General features: G+C 40.4%; 1 protein-coding gene across 1 annotated transcript in view; it reads left to right on the top strand.

Annotated features, from left to right (window-relative positions):
- CNTNAP5 (contactin associated protein family member 5) overlaps nucleotides 1–17,425 on the top strand; it is a 603,640-nt gene that overhangs the window by 505,971 nt on the left and 80,244 nt on the right. The gene's annotated exons all lie outside the window — the stretch shown is intronic.

Raw genomic sequence — 17,425 nt, 5'->3', positions numbered from 1 at the left:
ATCTGCAAAGTCTCGATACTCAACGGGTAGCAAGGAAGGAGGGGGCGTCGGATAACAAGGCTGGGGCTGTCGGAAGGACAACCGCAATTTCGTGATGGTGCTGGGCGCAGTCGGGGTCGGAAAACGTAATAGTATCGGCTTTCTAGTCTATAGAAGGGCTGTGCCCTTTGAGCCAGTTTATTCCCAGAATGACTTCATATTTGATAGGGGCTATAGTAAAGTCAATTTGTTCCCAATGAGAGCCAATACCCATCGCTACTGGCCCCCCCTAAAGCTACTGCCATCCATTTGGGCGAATTGGATGGGTTCGGGCAGTGTTACTGATTTAACTTTAAGAGCGTTAAAAGTGGCCTCATTGATCAGGGAGCGCCCACAACCAGAGTCTATGAGTGCTTTGACATGTAACTGGGGGCCTCTTCTGTAATGTTGTAACACTACGTCTGCATATACAGTATTTTCAACTTCACTCACCATAACATGAGCCTTGGGTTTCGCAGAAGAAGCTGCAGGGGTCTGTGGTGTCGCTCCGTTCACCGCAGACCCTGCCCGTTTTTTGACAGATCGAGAGGAGATTCCAGATTGAGGGCAGGGGGATTCCAGGTGTGATCATCATCCAAAGAAGGAGAACTGTCCCCCAATGGGGCACTTGTAATCCGAGACTCCGGTGGATCGGTAGACGCAGATTCACTGGGGGCCTCTCCGATGTGAAGTGCAGAGGGCGCGTGCCATCCTGGAGCTGTGCTACAGGTGGCTGCGGTGCCTCTGCGTTGAGGTCGTCCACGGGTCCGGGGTGGTCCGTCTGGTCGGGGAGGAAGAGTGAGGTCTGGACGGCGAGGACAGGCAGATGCAAAGTGACCCATATTGCCACAAACGAGACAGGCTCCTCTCTGGAACCGGGATTCGCAGTCTGGTACGGGCCACGTTGGTCTCCGCGGAGCAGGGGTCAAGGCTTTCGAAGGAGGTTTTGGATGATTGCCCCCCTCTCTGGTCCGACGGCGGACTAGAGATATGAACTGGCAGCAGCTTTCCACCTCCTCAGCCAGTAAGATCCAATCTTCCAGGGTGTCGGGATCCCATTGCATATACGCCCAGTTCAAAATGTCAGGGTGAAGCGCTTCCTGGAAATAGTGTATTCGGGTGGCTTCAGGCCAATCCACTATTTTGCTGGCGAGTCATTGGAACTCATCTTGCTGGAGTTGTAGGAGTTCGGCTTTAGCCCTTTCTCCCAAGAAGGGATCCTCGAACCGTCTCCGCAGAACGAACATGAAATTGTTAAGAGAGCGGATGGATCGGGCCCGAGTGTCAAACTGGAGAACCATCCAGTCGGCCGCTTTCCCCGTCAATAAAGAGGCCACGAAACGAACCCGGCTGTCCTCGGTGGGGAAGTACTGTCCTTGTTCCCTCATGTAACTGTCTACATGATGTAGGAAACAGGGTAGAGTTTTGATTGAGCCATCATAGGTCGTTTTCAACTGAGGTTGCTTCCATTGTATGGGCAGAGGGGCAGGCGGTTGTCCTGGGGGTGGCAGCAGCGGTGCTCCAGGAGCTGGCACACCTGGTGCTCCGGGGGCCGGCGGATGCCCTGGAGGCAGCTGAAGCAGCGCTCCAGGAGCTGGCACAAGAGGGCCCCCGGGAGCTGGCACAACTGGGGCCCCGGGACCGGGTAGAACTGGCTGAGCTGGCACAACTGGGGCCCCGGGACCAGGTAGAACTGGCTGAGCTGGCACCGGTTGGGCCGGAGTAGTCAGTGCTTGTTGTAAATGGTCGTTTTCCTGAAACAAACGTTCCATTTGGTCCTGCAGGCGGGTCACACGGTCATTCAAGTCCCGGTTTTGGCTCCACAAGAGGTGCACTTCATCTCCAGTTCCGCCCGTACGCCGGGCTTGGCTAACTCGAAGACCAGTAGCCCAGTCAGATCTGTCCCCGTACAGGTCTTCCTCGTCGGAGTAGTCTGATTCTGGTAGACGTTCTGCAAGGTGCTGTGCGCGTTGTGTGGTGCGAGACGGGGCAAAGACTGGGGAAAATGTGGACCCTAACGAGAGTCCAACTCCTACAGTGTCTTTGGGGCATACGTCCGCGGCCGCTCACGCACGATCGGCGGCCAATTGTTGCTCCTTCTCCCTTTCGGCTTGAGCCTTGGTCGCCGCCGCATCCGCTGCTCGCAACTGTTCCTCAGCCTTCTTTTGTTCGGCGATCGTCTGGGCAGCTTCAAGCTTCAAGGCAGCGGTCGTGGTGACGATCAGAAGGGCTTCTTGCTCTAGAAGAGCAAGGAGCGGGGCAGATTCCCCACCAAGCAGAGGTTGCACTTGGACAGCCAGTGCGGCTGCACCAACCCCGAACGTCAGGGTTAACAGTTGTGTTAGATCGGCTACCATGGTTGTGGTCGGCAGTCCCACAAATAATAACGCCATTTGGACAGCGACCTGTCGTGCTTCCGCTTGACACACAGCAGGGTCAGGTACTAGTGACAGCGGGGATCCCCCCGCCGGTGTTCCCGCCATGGCTCGGGACGAGTCGGGGCGGATAGGGGCCGCTGCCAAGTTCTGTTGAGTCTCTTGCAAAGTCAACCTCGCCAACAAGCGTGTCAAGGTTACCAAGTCCTCCTGTGCGGTACACATTTCATGCAATAGCCTGTCCAGGACCAAGAGTTCGTGATAGGCGTCCCGATCCAAGTCCTCGGACGTCCAAGGCTTCGCGTCGGCAAGGGAGCGCCACTGAACCCGAATAAGTTGCACTAGGCGGTTGATTTCTGCAACAGTCCGTACAGCTTTGAGGAGCACATCACGCAGCAGAGTAGGGTCGTCAGGGCAGGTTGACGTTCCCAACAGCAGGGCCCAGTGGTCCAAGTCCTCCAGGATTCCACATAGGGAACTTGAAGCTGAGATACAGGTGAACCCTCCAGGGCTCTAGCCAGGCAGGTAAAAGAAGAGAGTGATTCCTGCCTTAATGTAAGCACTTGTTCCCGATGCACTCCCAAGCAACACTCGCAGACAGGAAGTCCGAAATAGAGTTGGCTTTAATGGAGACCATACAGGCATACAGAGCTTGCAGAAATAAAAAGGCAGGAATGGAGCAAAAGGGACATACAACGGAATATATGGGGGAATAGGTCTTATCATGATAGCACAGGTTGGCATGGTAACCCCTCAGTCCAACAGGCCAGGCTCCCACGAGCTCCCGCGAGCTTCAAAGCCTAAAAGGAATGCAATCGTTAGGAAAACAGTCCTTGAGCAGAGAGCATCTGTGAGAAACCAAAACTATCTCTAAACGCAGAGAGCAGGCCTTACAGTCCCACCCCCCATCAACTTCCGGAGAAGTGTTTTGACAGTATTTAAAATTACATTATACTATTATTATTATAAAAAACATTACATTTTATCTATAATTCATTAACTATACTTGTAAAATTCATTTTCGCCAGTTTATCCCAAAAAGTGATGGCCTTTTACCATGTTTTTTTAAACTCTTCCATATCTTTACCATGTACAGAATCTGTAAGTTTGGCCATTCACATGTACATCCACAATTTCTCTCTCCAGTTCTTAATTGAAGGTTTATTTACTTGCTTCCAGTTTTTGGCTATTATAATTCTTGCTGCCGCAAAACTATATTGACATATGTCTCTGTCACCTCTATCCATATTATCTTTAGGGATTCCCAATAAACAAAAGGCAGGGTCTTTTTTTTACTTTTATATTAATTAGGTTATTAGTTTCCTTTAATATTAATCTCCAAAATCTCTTAATTTTTTTTGCAAAACCACCATACATGCATAAACATGCCTTTTTCAATTCCACCCTTCCAGCATAAAACAATATTGTCTTTCTTCATTTTACTTAGCAATACCGGGGTTATATGCCATCTATAAAACATTTTATATAAGTTTTCTCTTATTTCATTAGTAATTGTAAATCTATATTCCCTTTTCCACAAGTTTTCCCATGTTTCCAATTCAATATTATAACCTAACTCCTTCATCCATTTCACCATCACTGGTTTAATCCTTTCTTGTTCTAAATTCACTTCGATTAATAACTTATAAATTCTTCCTATCGGTCCTTTATTTCCTTTAGTTAGTATAATTTCTAGTTTAGATTTATTTTGGTTAAATCCCCTCAAATTATCTTTATGAAATATATCCCTTAGTTTATAATACATAAACCAGTCTTTAATTTTTAGCTCTGCTCTGCTCTTCATCATCCAAACCCCTTCTTTACAATCCGTAATTTCTCTATAAATATCAATATCCAGGTTTAGGTCTACACCTCTCTTCATAAAAGCTTCTACAGGATTAATCCACCCAGGGGTTTTAGATTCCAAAAATCCTTTATATTTCTTCCAAATTTGAAGTAAACCAACTCTAATAATATGGGAATTAAATTCTTTGTTTACTCTCTCCTTTTCATACCATAAATATGCGTGCCACCCGAAGCGTAAATTGAATCCCTCTAATTCTAATAGTTTAGGATTCTCTAATAGAATCCAATTTTTTAGCCAGGTAAAGCAAGCTGCTTGATAATACATTCTCAATTCTGGTAATCCCAGGCCTCCTGTTTCTTTTAATTCCACTAAATTATTATATGCTATCCTATGTCTTTCCTTACCCCTTAAAAAAATTAAAATATCTTTCTTCCAACTTTTAAATATCTGTGCTCCTTTCAAAATTGGTAGGTTTTGAAATAAAAAAAGCACCTTAGGCTATATCATCATTTTGATAACTGAAATTCTACCCCATAATGATAATGGTATTTTTTCCCAATTTTTGAGATCTATTACTATCTGTTGCCATTGTTTAATATAATAAAATAAATTAAGGTTATTTGGTGATAACCATATACCCAAATATTGTACTTTATGTTCAATATTAAACCCTGTCTTTTTAATTAATACTTGTTGTTGTGAGAGAGTCATATTTTTAACCAATAGCTTAGTTTTATTTTTATTTATTTTAAAACCTGAAAGCTTTCCATAAACCTCCAAAATTCTATTCCACTTATCAATTTGCTCAGTAGGATCTGTCAAAAAACATACAGGGTCATCCGCATACACTTTAATTTTATAGTGATTTCTCCCTATTCGGAGTCCAATTAAATCATTAGATTGTCTAATCTTTTTAATAGGACTTCTAATACTAAAATAAACAACAAAGGTGAAAGAGGACAGCCTTGTCTTGTTCCCTTTTGGATTTCAAATTGTGATGATAATATTCCATTTATCAACAAACTAGCCGTCTGATAAGTATATACATTTTCTATGGCTGTCTTAAAATTTACTCCAAAACCCATGCATTTTAATATTTTTTTCATAAATTTCCAATTCACATTGTCAAACGCTTTTTCAGCATCCAAAAATATCATAGCTACCGGGGTTGTAGTCTGTTCAGCATATTCTAAAAGATCCATTACCACTCTTACATTTTGAGTAATCAATCTTCCTGGTAAAAATCCTGTTTGATCTTCATGTATAGTTTGGTTTAATACTATTTTTAATCTAGTTGCTAAAATTGCAACAAATAATTTATAATCATTGTTCAGTAATGAAATAGGTCTATAATTTTTTGCTTCCGATAAATCCGAATTCGCTCTTGGTATTAATACTATATTCGCTTGCTTCCAAGTCTGAGGAATAGATCCATTTTGCAAACAGGAATTCATCACACCTAATAAATAAGGGGCTAATTGTTCTTGGAATGTTTTATAATAAAATGTTGTGAGCCCATCCGCCCCAGGTGATTTGTTTAATTTACTTTTCCCTATTGCCTCCTTTAGTTCTTCCCCAGTTATTAGAGAATCCAATAATTCTCTATTTTCTTGTGATAATTTTTCCCAGTCAAATTGATTGTGATATACATCCATTTCTTTCTCTGATACGGGATTCTTCCTGTATAAATTTGTATAATATTCTACAAATGTTTCCATAATTTTTTGTTTATCAGTTGTTATCTTACCCTTCCTTTTTATTTTTAATATTGGTATTTTTTTCTCTTTATGTTTAAGCTGCCATGCTAACATTTTACCTGGTTTATTAGCATGTTTAAAGAATCTTTGTCTATTAAAAATAATTTTCTTTTCAATTTCATCAGATATTAAAAATTCACATTGATGTTGCCATTTTTTCAAATTATTAAGCTGTTCCTGTTTCAATGATTTATCTTGTAATTTTCTAAGCTGTCTTTCTCCTTGTCTAATTTCCTCTAAGATATTTTTCTTCTGTGCCCCTCTCTCTCTCTAAACCATCTTGTATTTTGTTGTATTAACAATCCTCTAATTACTGCTTTTCCGGCATCCCATACTATATCTTCCCTAGTACCCTTATCTGTATTTTCCGCAAAATAGTTCTGTATATCTACCTTTAATTTATCCACTATCTTTTTATTTTTTAATAAAAATTCATTTAGTACCCAAGGCTTGTTTCTCCTATCTCCTATTTTAATTTTTATTGATACAACATTATGATCTGACAATACCCTGGGTAAAATCTCTGGATTCTCTGAAACATTTAACAACCCTTTAGAGAGCCATAACATATCTATTCTGGAATATGTAAGATGTCTAGATGAAAAAAATATGTATCCCTTTTTGTTGCCATAAGCCAATCTCCAAACATCAAACATATCCCATTGATCTGTAAGGGCATTAAAAATACCCGGTAGCTTGCCCTCAGATTTTCCCTTTTTTTTCTTTGCTGACCTATCTATCTTGGGTTCTATTACCCCATTGAAGTCCCCCATCTAAATCATTTTTTTCTGAAGCATATTCAGCCCAAATTGTAGCTAACGTTTTATAAAACATTTTTTGATTTGTATTAGGTGCGTAAATTCCCACCAACAAAATCTTTTGAAAACCACAAGTTATTTCTACCAACAAAAGTCTTCCTTCTTTATCTTGAAAGATATTTTTTGGTTCTAATATCGCAGGTAAATACATAGCTATACCGTTATTTTTTTTTCTCATTGCAAGAGGTGAAGAGTTTACCTAACCTTGGTTGTTCCAACCTAAATACATCTTTCTGTGAGAAATGTGTTTCCTGTAAACATACAATGTTAGCTTTAGATTTTTGTAAATGGTAAAATACTTTCTTCCTCTTATTCGGAGAATTCAAACCATTGATATTCCATGACAATACCTGTAACATATTAAAATTCAATTAGATCCAATTTAAATTTTATATTTTTTAATCCCAAAGATGTTATCCATATTTATTCAATTTTTATCCCGTACCCCCCTCCTTCCCCCCTCATTCCCATTAAGTTCAGTTCATAACTGCTCAGCCCTCCTTTTCATCTGACAGGGAGTCCTCTGCTGGTTCAGTTGGCAAAGCCCCACCATTAACTTCTGAGGCCTTTTCCTCTTCAGTAGGTTCTTTGGCAGGAGGCTGTTTAGCTGGTTTAAAGAGCTCTGACTCATATCTTCTTAGGAATTGTTCAGCCTTGCTGGTATCTGTAATTTTAAATCTTTTAGCCTTGAAGAGAAAATAAATGCCTTGAGGAAATTCCCATCTGAATTGAATCCCGTTGAGTCTCAGTCGTTCTACAATCTCTGAAAAATCTTTTCTTTTTCTAAGCAATCTTCCTGGAATTTCCTTCATCAATCTCAGAGGGGTACCCTCTATTGTAAGTGGGAGTTTATAGTGGGTGTTGAGAATAAGGTCACAATGGCTCCTGGAAAAAAGCTGCACTAGACAGTCTCTTGGTACTTTGTTTTTGGTTGCAAAAGAAGAGTTAATCAAAAGAAGAGTAGGCCATTATAATCATCCCTTCAACAACTTCTTCCTCTTCTTGCAAAAAATCTGCCAAAAGTACTTTTAGATATCCTTTTAAGTCTCTTCCTTCTATTTTCTCCTTCAAACCATGAATACGAATAGAATTTTCCTTAATCTTGAGTTCAATCATTGCCATTTGGTCATCTCTTTTTTCATCTTTCTCCTGGGATGCTTCCAATGACATTTCCAAAGTGTCCACCCTCTTTTTAATATCCTTGTTCTCCTGTGCATTTTTTAAAAGCTTGGTCTCCACTTTATCATGTCACACAGTCAAGGACGTAATTGAGTCTTGTAAAGCTGTTATTGCAGCTGTGTTTTGTGAGATGGTCATTGAATTTTGAGAGATGGCAGCAGTGTTTTGACTCAGTTCTCACTTCATTTCTGTAACCTCCTGGTATGTTTTAGTTAAGAGTTCATGCAAAGAATTGAGAGTCATTTCTGGCTTTGGTTTAGGAGTCATCCTTGCTGCAACAGGTATTCCTGAAGAGGGTGAAATGGCTGGTGTTATTTTATGTTGGAGGCAGAAGCTCTGCATTGCTGAGGGATTTCCTGTACCTGGAGCTGTTTTGAGTCTTTGAGGAATTCCCTGGAATGCTTCTCCTTTTTCTCTCCCATTGATCCTAGGAGGCTGAATAGCAATTTGTAATCCACAGAGAGGGGGGGTAATGTTTCTTGCTTAGCCCATCAACTTGGGAATATTAGGAGCGATTGAAAGTCTGACTTTAGAGAGAATTCTCACATCAACTTCATTACTGTTAATATTTCATGCCAGTAGTTTTTCCATCTTAGATTTTGAACTGATGTTTCAGCCACTGACAGAAAACTTTTTTAAACTGTGTCACAGATGGTAGAAGGCTGGCAAAAAGCCAAATTTCGTTTCGAAGTTGCGTAATGAAGTTATAGTCAGTTTGAGAGCTATCTTCTATAAAAATAAAACTGTCAAAAACCTCAGTTGTGGCTTTAGTAAAAATATAATCAAATAAAAGTGAAACTTGCTGTTTTTACAATCGGAGTCTTTCCACAGCGTCTCCCGGCTGCCGCTTTGAAGATGGCGCCCGCTCCGTGGCTAAGCCCATCAGAGCGACCGCCACCGATTTCTCAGTGGCTATCGCTACAATGACGAGCCGCCTGCCCATGCCCGATTCAGCATCTCCTCTTACACCGAGGAGTGCCGCTTGCCAGATGGTAGGGGGCAAGTTTCTAGCCCCAGGGCAGCTTCCTGCCGGAGTGCGAAGCTTCGCACTTCCAGCGATGGTTCCGCTCCGACCCGGAAGTCCTATAAGGAAAGGTTGAAGGAGCTGGGTATGTTTAGCCTGAAGAGGAGAAGATGGAGAGGGGATATGATAACCATCTTCAAGTACTTGAAGGGCTGTCATATAGAGGGTGCCGAGTTGTTTTCTGTTGCTCAAGAAGGTCGGACCAGAACCAACGGGTTGAAATTAAATCAAAAGAGTTTCTGTCTAGACATTAGGAAGAATTTTCTAACAGTTAGAGCAGTTCCTCAGTGGAACAGGCTTCCTCGGGAGGTGGTAAGCTTTCCTTCCCTGGAGGTTTTTAAGAAGAGGTTAGATGGCCATCTGTCAGCAATGCTGATTCTGTGACCTTAGGCAGATGATGAGAGGGAGGGCATCTTGGCCATCTTCTGGACACTAGGGGTGTGGAGGGGGGAGGTAGTTGTGAATTTCCTGCATTATGCAGGGGGTAAGACTTGATGGCCCTGGTGGTCCCTTCCAATTCTATGATTCTGTGATTCTATGTAACCATAATACACCAATTTCGAGTTTGTAGATTTTCTCAGTTTTAGGTAAAGTAGTAATATTCTTAAATGGCCTCTCATAGCAGGAATGCCGCAGGCACCCCTTGAGGCAAACCCAAGATCTTCCTAATAAAACTATTTTGGATTATCTCCAAATCATCCAATATTTTCTGTTTTTGCCCCCAGATCTCAATACCGTATAACAACTGCAGTATTACTTTCCCCACAAAAATTTTAATTGCTGGGGCGACCGGACAACCAGTTATCCCAGAGAGCCAGCAAACAGGGCACAGAGGACTAGCCCTTCCCTGATGCTTCCTCCTAGCACTGGTATTCAGAGGTTTTCTGCCTATGAACTGGGAGGTTCCCTTTAGTCACCATGGCTGGTCACCACTGATGGATCTATCCTCCATGAATTTGGTCAATCCCCCTTTAAAGCCACATGGTCATGGTGACCACTACATCCACTGGCAGTGAATTCCACAATTTAATTACCCATTGATTGAGTAAATCTGTCCTGAATCTCTCTTGTGGTTCGAGTCCTATCTGGGGGAGGCAGTTTCATAGTGTGGTGCTGAGGGGTTCCTGTTCTGCCCTATGGCCATTAACTTGTGGATTTCAGTAGGGTTTGAACTTATCCCCCATGCTATTTAATCTGAAGGACCGTCTTCTCTCATATGTTCCTGCTTGGGAATTAAAATCACAGGGAGAGGCCCTCCTGACTGTCCCGTTAATCAAAGCTAGATTTTGTGGGTATATGAGAGATGTCCTTTTCAGTGGCAGCCCCCAATTATGGAACAAATTCCCCAGGAAGGTGTACCTAGACCCCTCACTTTCAATCTTTAGGAGGCAGTTGAAGACAGTTTTATTTAGGACTGCATTTGGTTAAATTTATTATCAGTCCTGAACTGTAACTTTCAATTTTTGTTTTTTATGTTTTTTTAACGTTTTATTTTACATTTTATCTATGCTGTAAACTGCCTTGAGCTCCACAAGGAAAAAGGTAGCTAATAAATGTTTAAAACAAACAAACAAAACAATCTATTGCCCATCAATTTTTCTGGGTGCTCCCCCCCTCCAGTGCAGGTATTATGGGATTATTATCTCTACTTTCTGCATCACACACATAATTGTATAAACCTCTACCATGCCTATGAAGCCCCATGACGCAGAGTGGTAAGCTGCAGTACTGCAGTCAAATACTCTGCTCACAACCTGAGTTTGATCCCGACGGAAGTCGGTTTCAGGTAGCCGGCTCAAGGTTGACTCAAGCCTTCCATCCTTCTGAGATCAGTAAAATGAGTACACAGCTTGCTGGGGGTAAAGAGTAGATGACTGGAGAAGTCAGCTGCAAGCCACCTCGTAAACACAGTCTTCCTAGTAAACGTTGGGATGTGACGTCACCCCATGGGTCAGTAATGACCTGATGCTTGCACAGGGGACTACTTTTATCTTTACCTACCATGCCTACCTACCCCCCTCCATCTTTTTAACTGAAAAGTTCCAGTCCTCAACCTTTCCTCACAGGAAATGTGTTCCAACTGCTTTATCACCTTGGTTGTCCTCTTCTGTACTTTTTCTAGCTCTGCAATATCCTTTTTGAGATATGGTGACCAGAACTGTATGCAGTATTCCAAATGAGGACTCACCATATATCTATAAAGTGGTATTATAATATTGGTTGTTTTGTTTTCAGTTCCTTTCCTAATAATTACCAGCATGGAGTTTATCTTTTATTATTGCTACTGCACACTGAACTTCATTTTCTTTGAGCTATTGCCTACATCTCCAAACTTCCTCTGTCTCAGCCAGTTCAGACTCTCTCAACATATACTGACAGGATTTTTTTTTGTTCCAGTGTGCATCACCTGACATTTACTTAAATTGGACTTCATTTGGCACATTATTGCCCACTTACCCAATTTACAGAGATCTTCCTGGAGTTCATCATAATTGCCTTCGTTTTTCCCATGTTAAATAATTTGATATCATCTGCTAACTTGGCCACTACATTGCTCAAGCCCAAATCCAAATCATTTGTGAATGTATTAAATACCACTTGACCCAATATTGATCCTTGTGGGTCCCCAGTTCTCGCTCTCCTCCATTGTAAAACCTATCCTTTTATTCCTAATCTCTGCTTCTATCGTTTAACTATTTTGAGTCCATAAGAGGACCTGTCCCCTTATCCTACGCCTGCTAGGCTTACGCAGGAGACTTTGGTGAGGTACCTTGCCATAAGCCTTTTTGGAAGTCCAAATATATCCAAAGATATAATATCTACTAGATCACCCTTATCCTCATGCTCTTTAACCTTCTCAAATAACGCTATAAGGTCAGTGAGGCAGGACTTCCCATTGCAAAAGTCATGATGATTTCCCCTTGAATCTAGCTGTTCTACTACAGACCCATATGGCTATCCTCTGAAACTATTTCCACTCAATAGAACTTTTTTCTACTAAGTCTACTAATTTACCTGAGATAAAATTTAGGCAAATTGGCCTGAAATTTCCCAGCTGCTGCCTAACTGCCCCCCCCCTTCAGAAATTAACTGCCTGGCTGCAATCCACAGGACATTACCCCAGGTGTGGGTCCATTGCTCTCTAGCAGAACTCACTGGGTGCCAACTCATGGCCAAAAGCATAGTTCACAAACTGCCTGTGTGAGTACTTAGAAAGTAGGAATTGCTACCTACCAATTGCTACCACTATTAGTGATTAGGGACATATGTAGAATTGAACTGCTTTTGAAGCTCAACTAACATTACTGTTTTGACTTTTCATGGCACCATTGTGACATAAAGATACACATTATTAATGTTTGAATGCTAACATTTTTTTCTGCTTTAAAAGTAATACTATATCTCCCAGGAAAGATTACATGTCTAGAAGAACCTGGTTTCTGTATTTCTCTATAGCTAAACTTGCAATATTTCTTCCATACATTTGCATCTTTCCCCCTCTTTCTACATTATCGATGTGTATGGTGATAAAACACTGCAAAAATAATTTTGATTGTGATCATTAATGTGATTACATCAAAATAATAATATTTTTTTTAAAAAAACAATTTTATTATTTTCCATAATATCATATTCAGGCATTTCAACAATTGATAACAATCATCAACAAAGAGAAAAAGAGAAAATATAATATTGTTGAAAATACATTTTATCTTTAAATAAAAATTGAAACTTCCCCTTCACCCCCTCCATCTTATTATAAATTTATGTACTCTTTTGTATAAAAATTCTAATCCTAATAGTATTTTATGTGATTAAGTATAGATTCTTGTTGTTTACTATCGATTAAATTGTAATTAGGTACGACTTCAAAACACAGATTTCATTATTTCAGATTAACCATAGTATAGTAATTATAACAATTAATTATTAGGTATTATTTATAATAGTAAAAATGGATTAGATCAATGAATAACCTTTGAGCGTCCCCATTTGAAACTCATTTTCACAGTAAACCTCTATGCCTCCCATTCACCCATACATTGTACATTGTCTTTTTGGTTTATCAATTCAGTAAGTTTTGCCATTTCCATCAATTCTAACATACATCAAAATTATTATTGTACAGATCTTTACTGATACCAGTGTACTTTTTTGTTCATTTTAATAGTTTCCCATTGATTTCAAAGGAGAAATTTCAATTCATTCACTTTTTATTTATTTTGATACTCAGCTGAAATTTTCAGGAATAGATGTTCTTCATGAGGGTATAGAGTGCCTGCTAAACTGCATCCAAATAGATGCTGGAGTTTCTATTCTGTTGCAGTTGGTTTGAATCATTTTTAAAGGCTTCTGGTAGTCCACCCATATGTTTTAATGGTTTGTTACAATCCTAGCAAAATTCCAAAAGATGTGGTTCTGGCATAGCATTTCCCTTTATAACTCATCATGGAAAAGTCCCAAATTATATATATGTGTGTGTGTGTGTGTGTGTGTATTATATATATATAAGTCCCAAATTGTATAAATCAGTCATAAATAAATGCTGTGTTTTAAAATTAGCCTGCCCTTTGGTGTTTATTTAAGTAGCACATGTGCAGTTTTGACAACATTTAATGCAAACTATTCAGCAGGCATTTGGATCATTTGATGTCAGCTGAACAGACCATATGTTTGACTCAGATTTAATCCAGTTTGACTCCTGAGCATAGCTGAGGTTTTGCCCTGTTAAACATCATCATGGAGGATGGGCTTCTCATGCTAATTGGCTGTCCCACACACCTATCATTTTGGCCAGCGAGCCCCATGCCCCATCTCTTTGCTGCATGCAGAGGATTCATTATTGCTCCCTGCTCCCATTAGCCTCAGCAGAGTTTGTGCTCCATCTATCCCCACCTGATTCCCTTCTACTGCTTGTACAGAGAAAGGAGGACAGTACTGTGTAATGTTCCAGACTAACAGCAAAGAGCAAGTTAGTGCCAGAGTTAGCATGTGGTGCATGGCCTGTTGTTCCAACTTAGATGAACCCCTGACATGGTGGGCTGCTCCTAGGGTTGCCAACCTCCAGGTACTAGCTGGAGATCTCCTGCTATTACAACTGATCTCCAGCCGATAGAGATCAGCTCACCTGGAGAAAATTGCTGCTTTGGCAATTGGACTCTATGGCATTCAAGTCCCACCCCTCCCCAAACCCCGCCCTCTTCAGGCTCTGCCCCAAAAATCTCCCGCCAGTGGCAAAGAAGGACCTGGCAACCCTAGCTGCTCCTGTTGGTATAACCCAGCAGGGAGAGGCTGTGGTTCAGTACAAAAACACACACTTTGAATGCTGAAGGTCTCCTGTCCAGTCCCTACCATTTCCAGTTAAAAGATCTCAGGTAGAAGATGTTACAAAAGATCTTTCTCTGTTGGGGCTCTGGAGAACTATGCCCATAGACTAGGAGACAATGACAAACAATGTAGATCAATTACCTACTTCTGTCCAGTAGTTTCTACGATAAGGGACCACATTTCTATAAACAGGTATATTACTGTATCATGTCCCTAGGCTCTGGTAGATTTTTTAAAAATATATATAACATTGCACTCTTACAGAGGACATTGGGATAAAATCTATGTGAGGTTCTCCCCTAACTTCCTTATCTTACATTATTATCTACAGCACCTTGCTTACTGTAACTCTGATTGAGTTTGAACTTGCTTGGCTACGTTGTATGTGGAATAAACTAATTAAGCAACTCCATGCATTATTAATAATCTACCCTGTTTAGATATCAAACGTTTGGGATCTGGAGTTTATTTTATTGGCCTGTTTCCCATGTTGTTCATTTACATAGCTGCAGACATCATCTGATGGCACATTTTCTCCCAAGTATACTGTGTCTATCACAAATTTCATTAAATATCTATGCCTCTGAATTTTCCTACCCTCTAGAGATTTCATTAATGTAAAAAGTGAAGATATACCAATTGGGTACCATAAGGGATGCAATTATATTTAATGACACCACTGCCCTACCATCTGTTATTGGGGCGGGGAGAAGGACTGTGAATAGTTTTACCCAGAGACACGACCATTTTATAGTACTGCAGGTTCTTGGAATACAAGAGAATGAGCTTTTTCTAAGTATCCATTTATTACTACACAGAAAGATAAAAAATGGTTCCAGAAGACTGGCATCCAGTGCTTGCTTGTTGCTTAAAGGCAAAGCTACCTCTGCTGGATCACATAATGCTATCCAGTTGTTCAATACAAAGCCAGACATTCTTTTCAGACCAATGGGGGACTATGACAAATACGCATATCTAATTACATTCCATGTCATTTCCATGTATCCCATATCTGTACTGCATAGAATATAGGCATGTGATCCAAATTCTGACATCTAAATCTGAAATTATGAAACGCAGATGTCACAGATCCTGAAAAATCTCTTTTAAATCATGCAATAGAAACCAGTCTCCTGATTTCTAAATGAATAGTCCCACATTATTTCTCTCCTTTCTTGCCTGTTTTATTATACAGCCTAGAGGTGCTAGTTCCATAGTCCTATTAAATCAAGGGGAAACTTCTTGTGTACTATATACAAACATTTTGTTTTGTTGTGGACTTCCAGATTCATCACCCTTTGTGTGGGTATTAAAATATCAACAGTGTTTCATGTGCAATTTTATACTTTGCAAATCCAGAACTTAATGCTAGATGAAAGACATTCTGTTAATTAAATCATATTAATTAGCAGATTAAATGGGACAATCTTAAGTGGTATAAGGCCTTCTCTAATAGCTTTTCCATAACAAGGTACAATTAATTCACATGTATTTCTCACTTCTACATGGTTCTCTACATACCTTAACTCCAGGCAGCCTTCTGTTGAGGTCATATTATATTTCTAGTGTTTATTTAAAAAATGATACATAATTCACAAGATTTTTGTGTTCACAGCTACTGACTTTATGGAATACTCTCTAATGAATGATGTAACTAGATGCACAAAGACATTAAAAAAACCTTTGGCTATGACATGGTCCACCACAAACAGCCATTTTTTTCAGTTCAGTCAGTAAAGTGCAGTACAGTGGCTTTATGCTGAATTAACTGTGCATAGGATTGCTCTGTTGACATAGCAGACACCAAAATGGACCCAGTCCCTAGCACTTTACTAGATTTTGGATTTTTTTTCATTAAAGTCTATTTCATCCTTCTCTCCAGTTCCAGGCAGGGAAGGCAGCATGGTATAGGTTTATCTTGTCAGATCTCGGAAACTAAGCAGGGTTGGTACTTGGAAGGGACACCAACAGGGAAGATTCTGCAGAGGAAGGCAATGGTAAACCACCTCTGCTTCTTGTCTTGAAAGCCACTTGCTGGGGTTGCCATAAGTCATATGTGATTTAATGGCACTTTACACACACACACACACTCCATTCTAGAGTCTGCAATGTAGGTATATGAGTTACCTACATATGCACATTTTTATATGTGTTAGATGGCACACATATATCCCATTACAACAAGGCTTATCCACCATTAATTCAGTAGCACATTATTGCCATTGAAAGACATTTTTGGAATTATGTACTAGAGTCTTTGGGACATTCTTTGAATGATTGCACAGAAAGATCCTAAACTTTGCTGTTTCCAGAATAGACTCAGCAATTTGGATACTTTTGAAAATCATTTGAGAGTTTCAGGTTCTTGAGCAGATTAAAACTTGTGGTGTGCAGTTTATGTCAGCTTCAATGTTTATGTTTCAGGATGGTTCTTACAGCTTATTAATTAATTGCATATAATTGTGTTAATTGCATATAAAGCAAAATACTTTGAAGCTTGCACATCTTTAATACCATGCACCCACTTTAGTGACAACATACACAATAACATGGGCCCTAAAAAGTAGCAACTTGTTCCTGAAAAGTCAAGCCAGAGCTATCCAGGTCTTCCCTCTGAACAAAACTCTGTAATTGGCGCTTATCAGTAAAATGACACAAATTATGTCATCTAGTGAGTGTGCACATGCAAACCCCCACCTGTTTTCAATCCTACTCCCATCAGTACTGGTTGCAAACTTTCTCCTCAGGGTCTGTTTGCATTCCTGTGGGCTTCTGAGAGGACACAGTGGGTAACAGGAGATTACCCCATCCCTATATAATTAGCATCAGCTGCAGTGATTTTGCTAATGATCCTGAAATTTCATCTCAAAGGAGCTAAAAACAGGACATTATCTACAGCATGTCCCATTTCTGCTCTGCTTCATCAGAACATGGCTTTCAGAGAAATAAAACGAGAGAGAGAGAGAGAGATTTCAACTGACATAGCAATGAGTAGGAGTTAGAACTCTAATGTTTTAACTATATATGGTTTCACTGGGTTTTATCCTTACGGTAATGTGCTAATACATGCATTTTTATCTACAAACATTTTTAAATCCTTTGAGCATACATTTAGAAAT

Source organism: Euleptes europaea, chromosome 15 (assembly GCF_029931775.1).
Source record: "Euleptes europaea isolate rEulEur1 chromosome 15, rEulEur1.hap1, whole genome shotgun sequence".
Lineage (NCBI taxonomy): Eukaryota > Metazoa > Chordata > Lepidosauria > Squamata > Sphaerodactylidae > Euleptes > Euleptes europaea.
The sequence above is the reverse complement of the archived record's forward strand: the minus strand, read 5'-3'. Positions and strand labels throughout refer to the sequence as shown.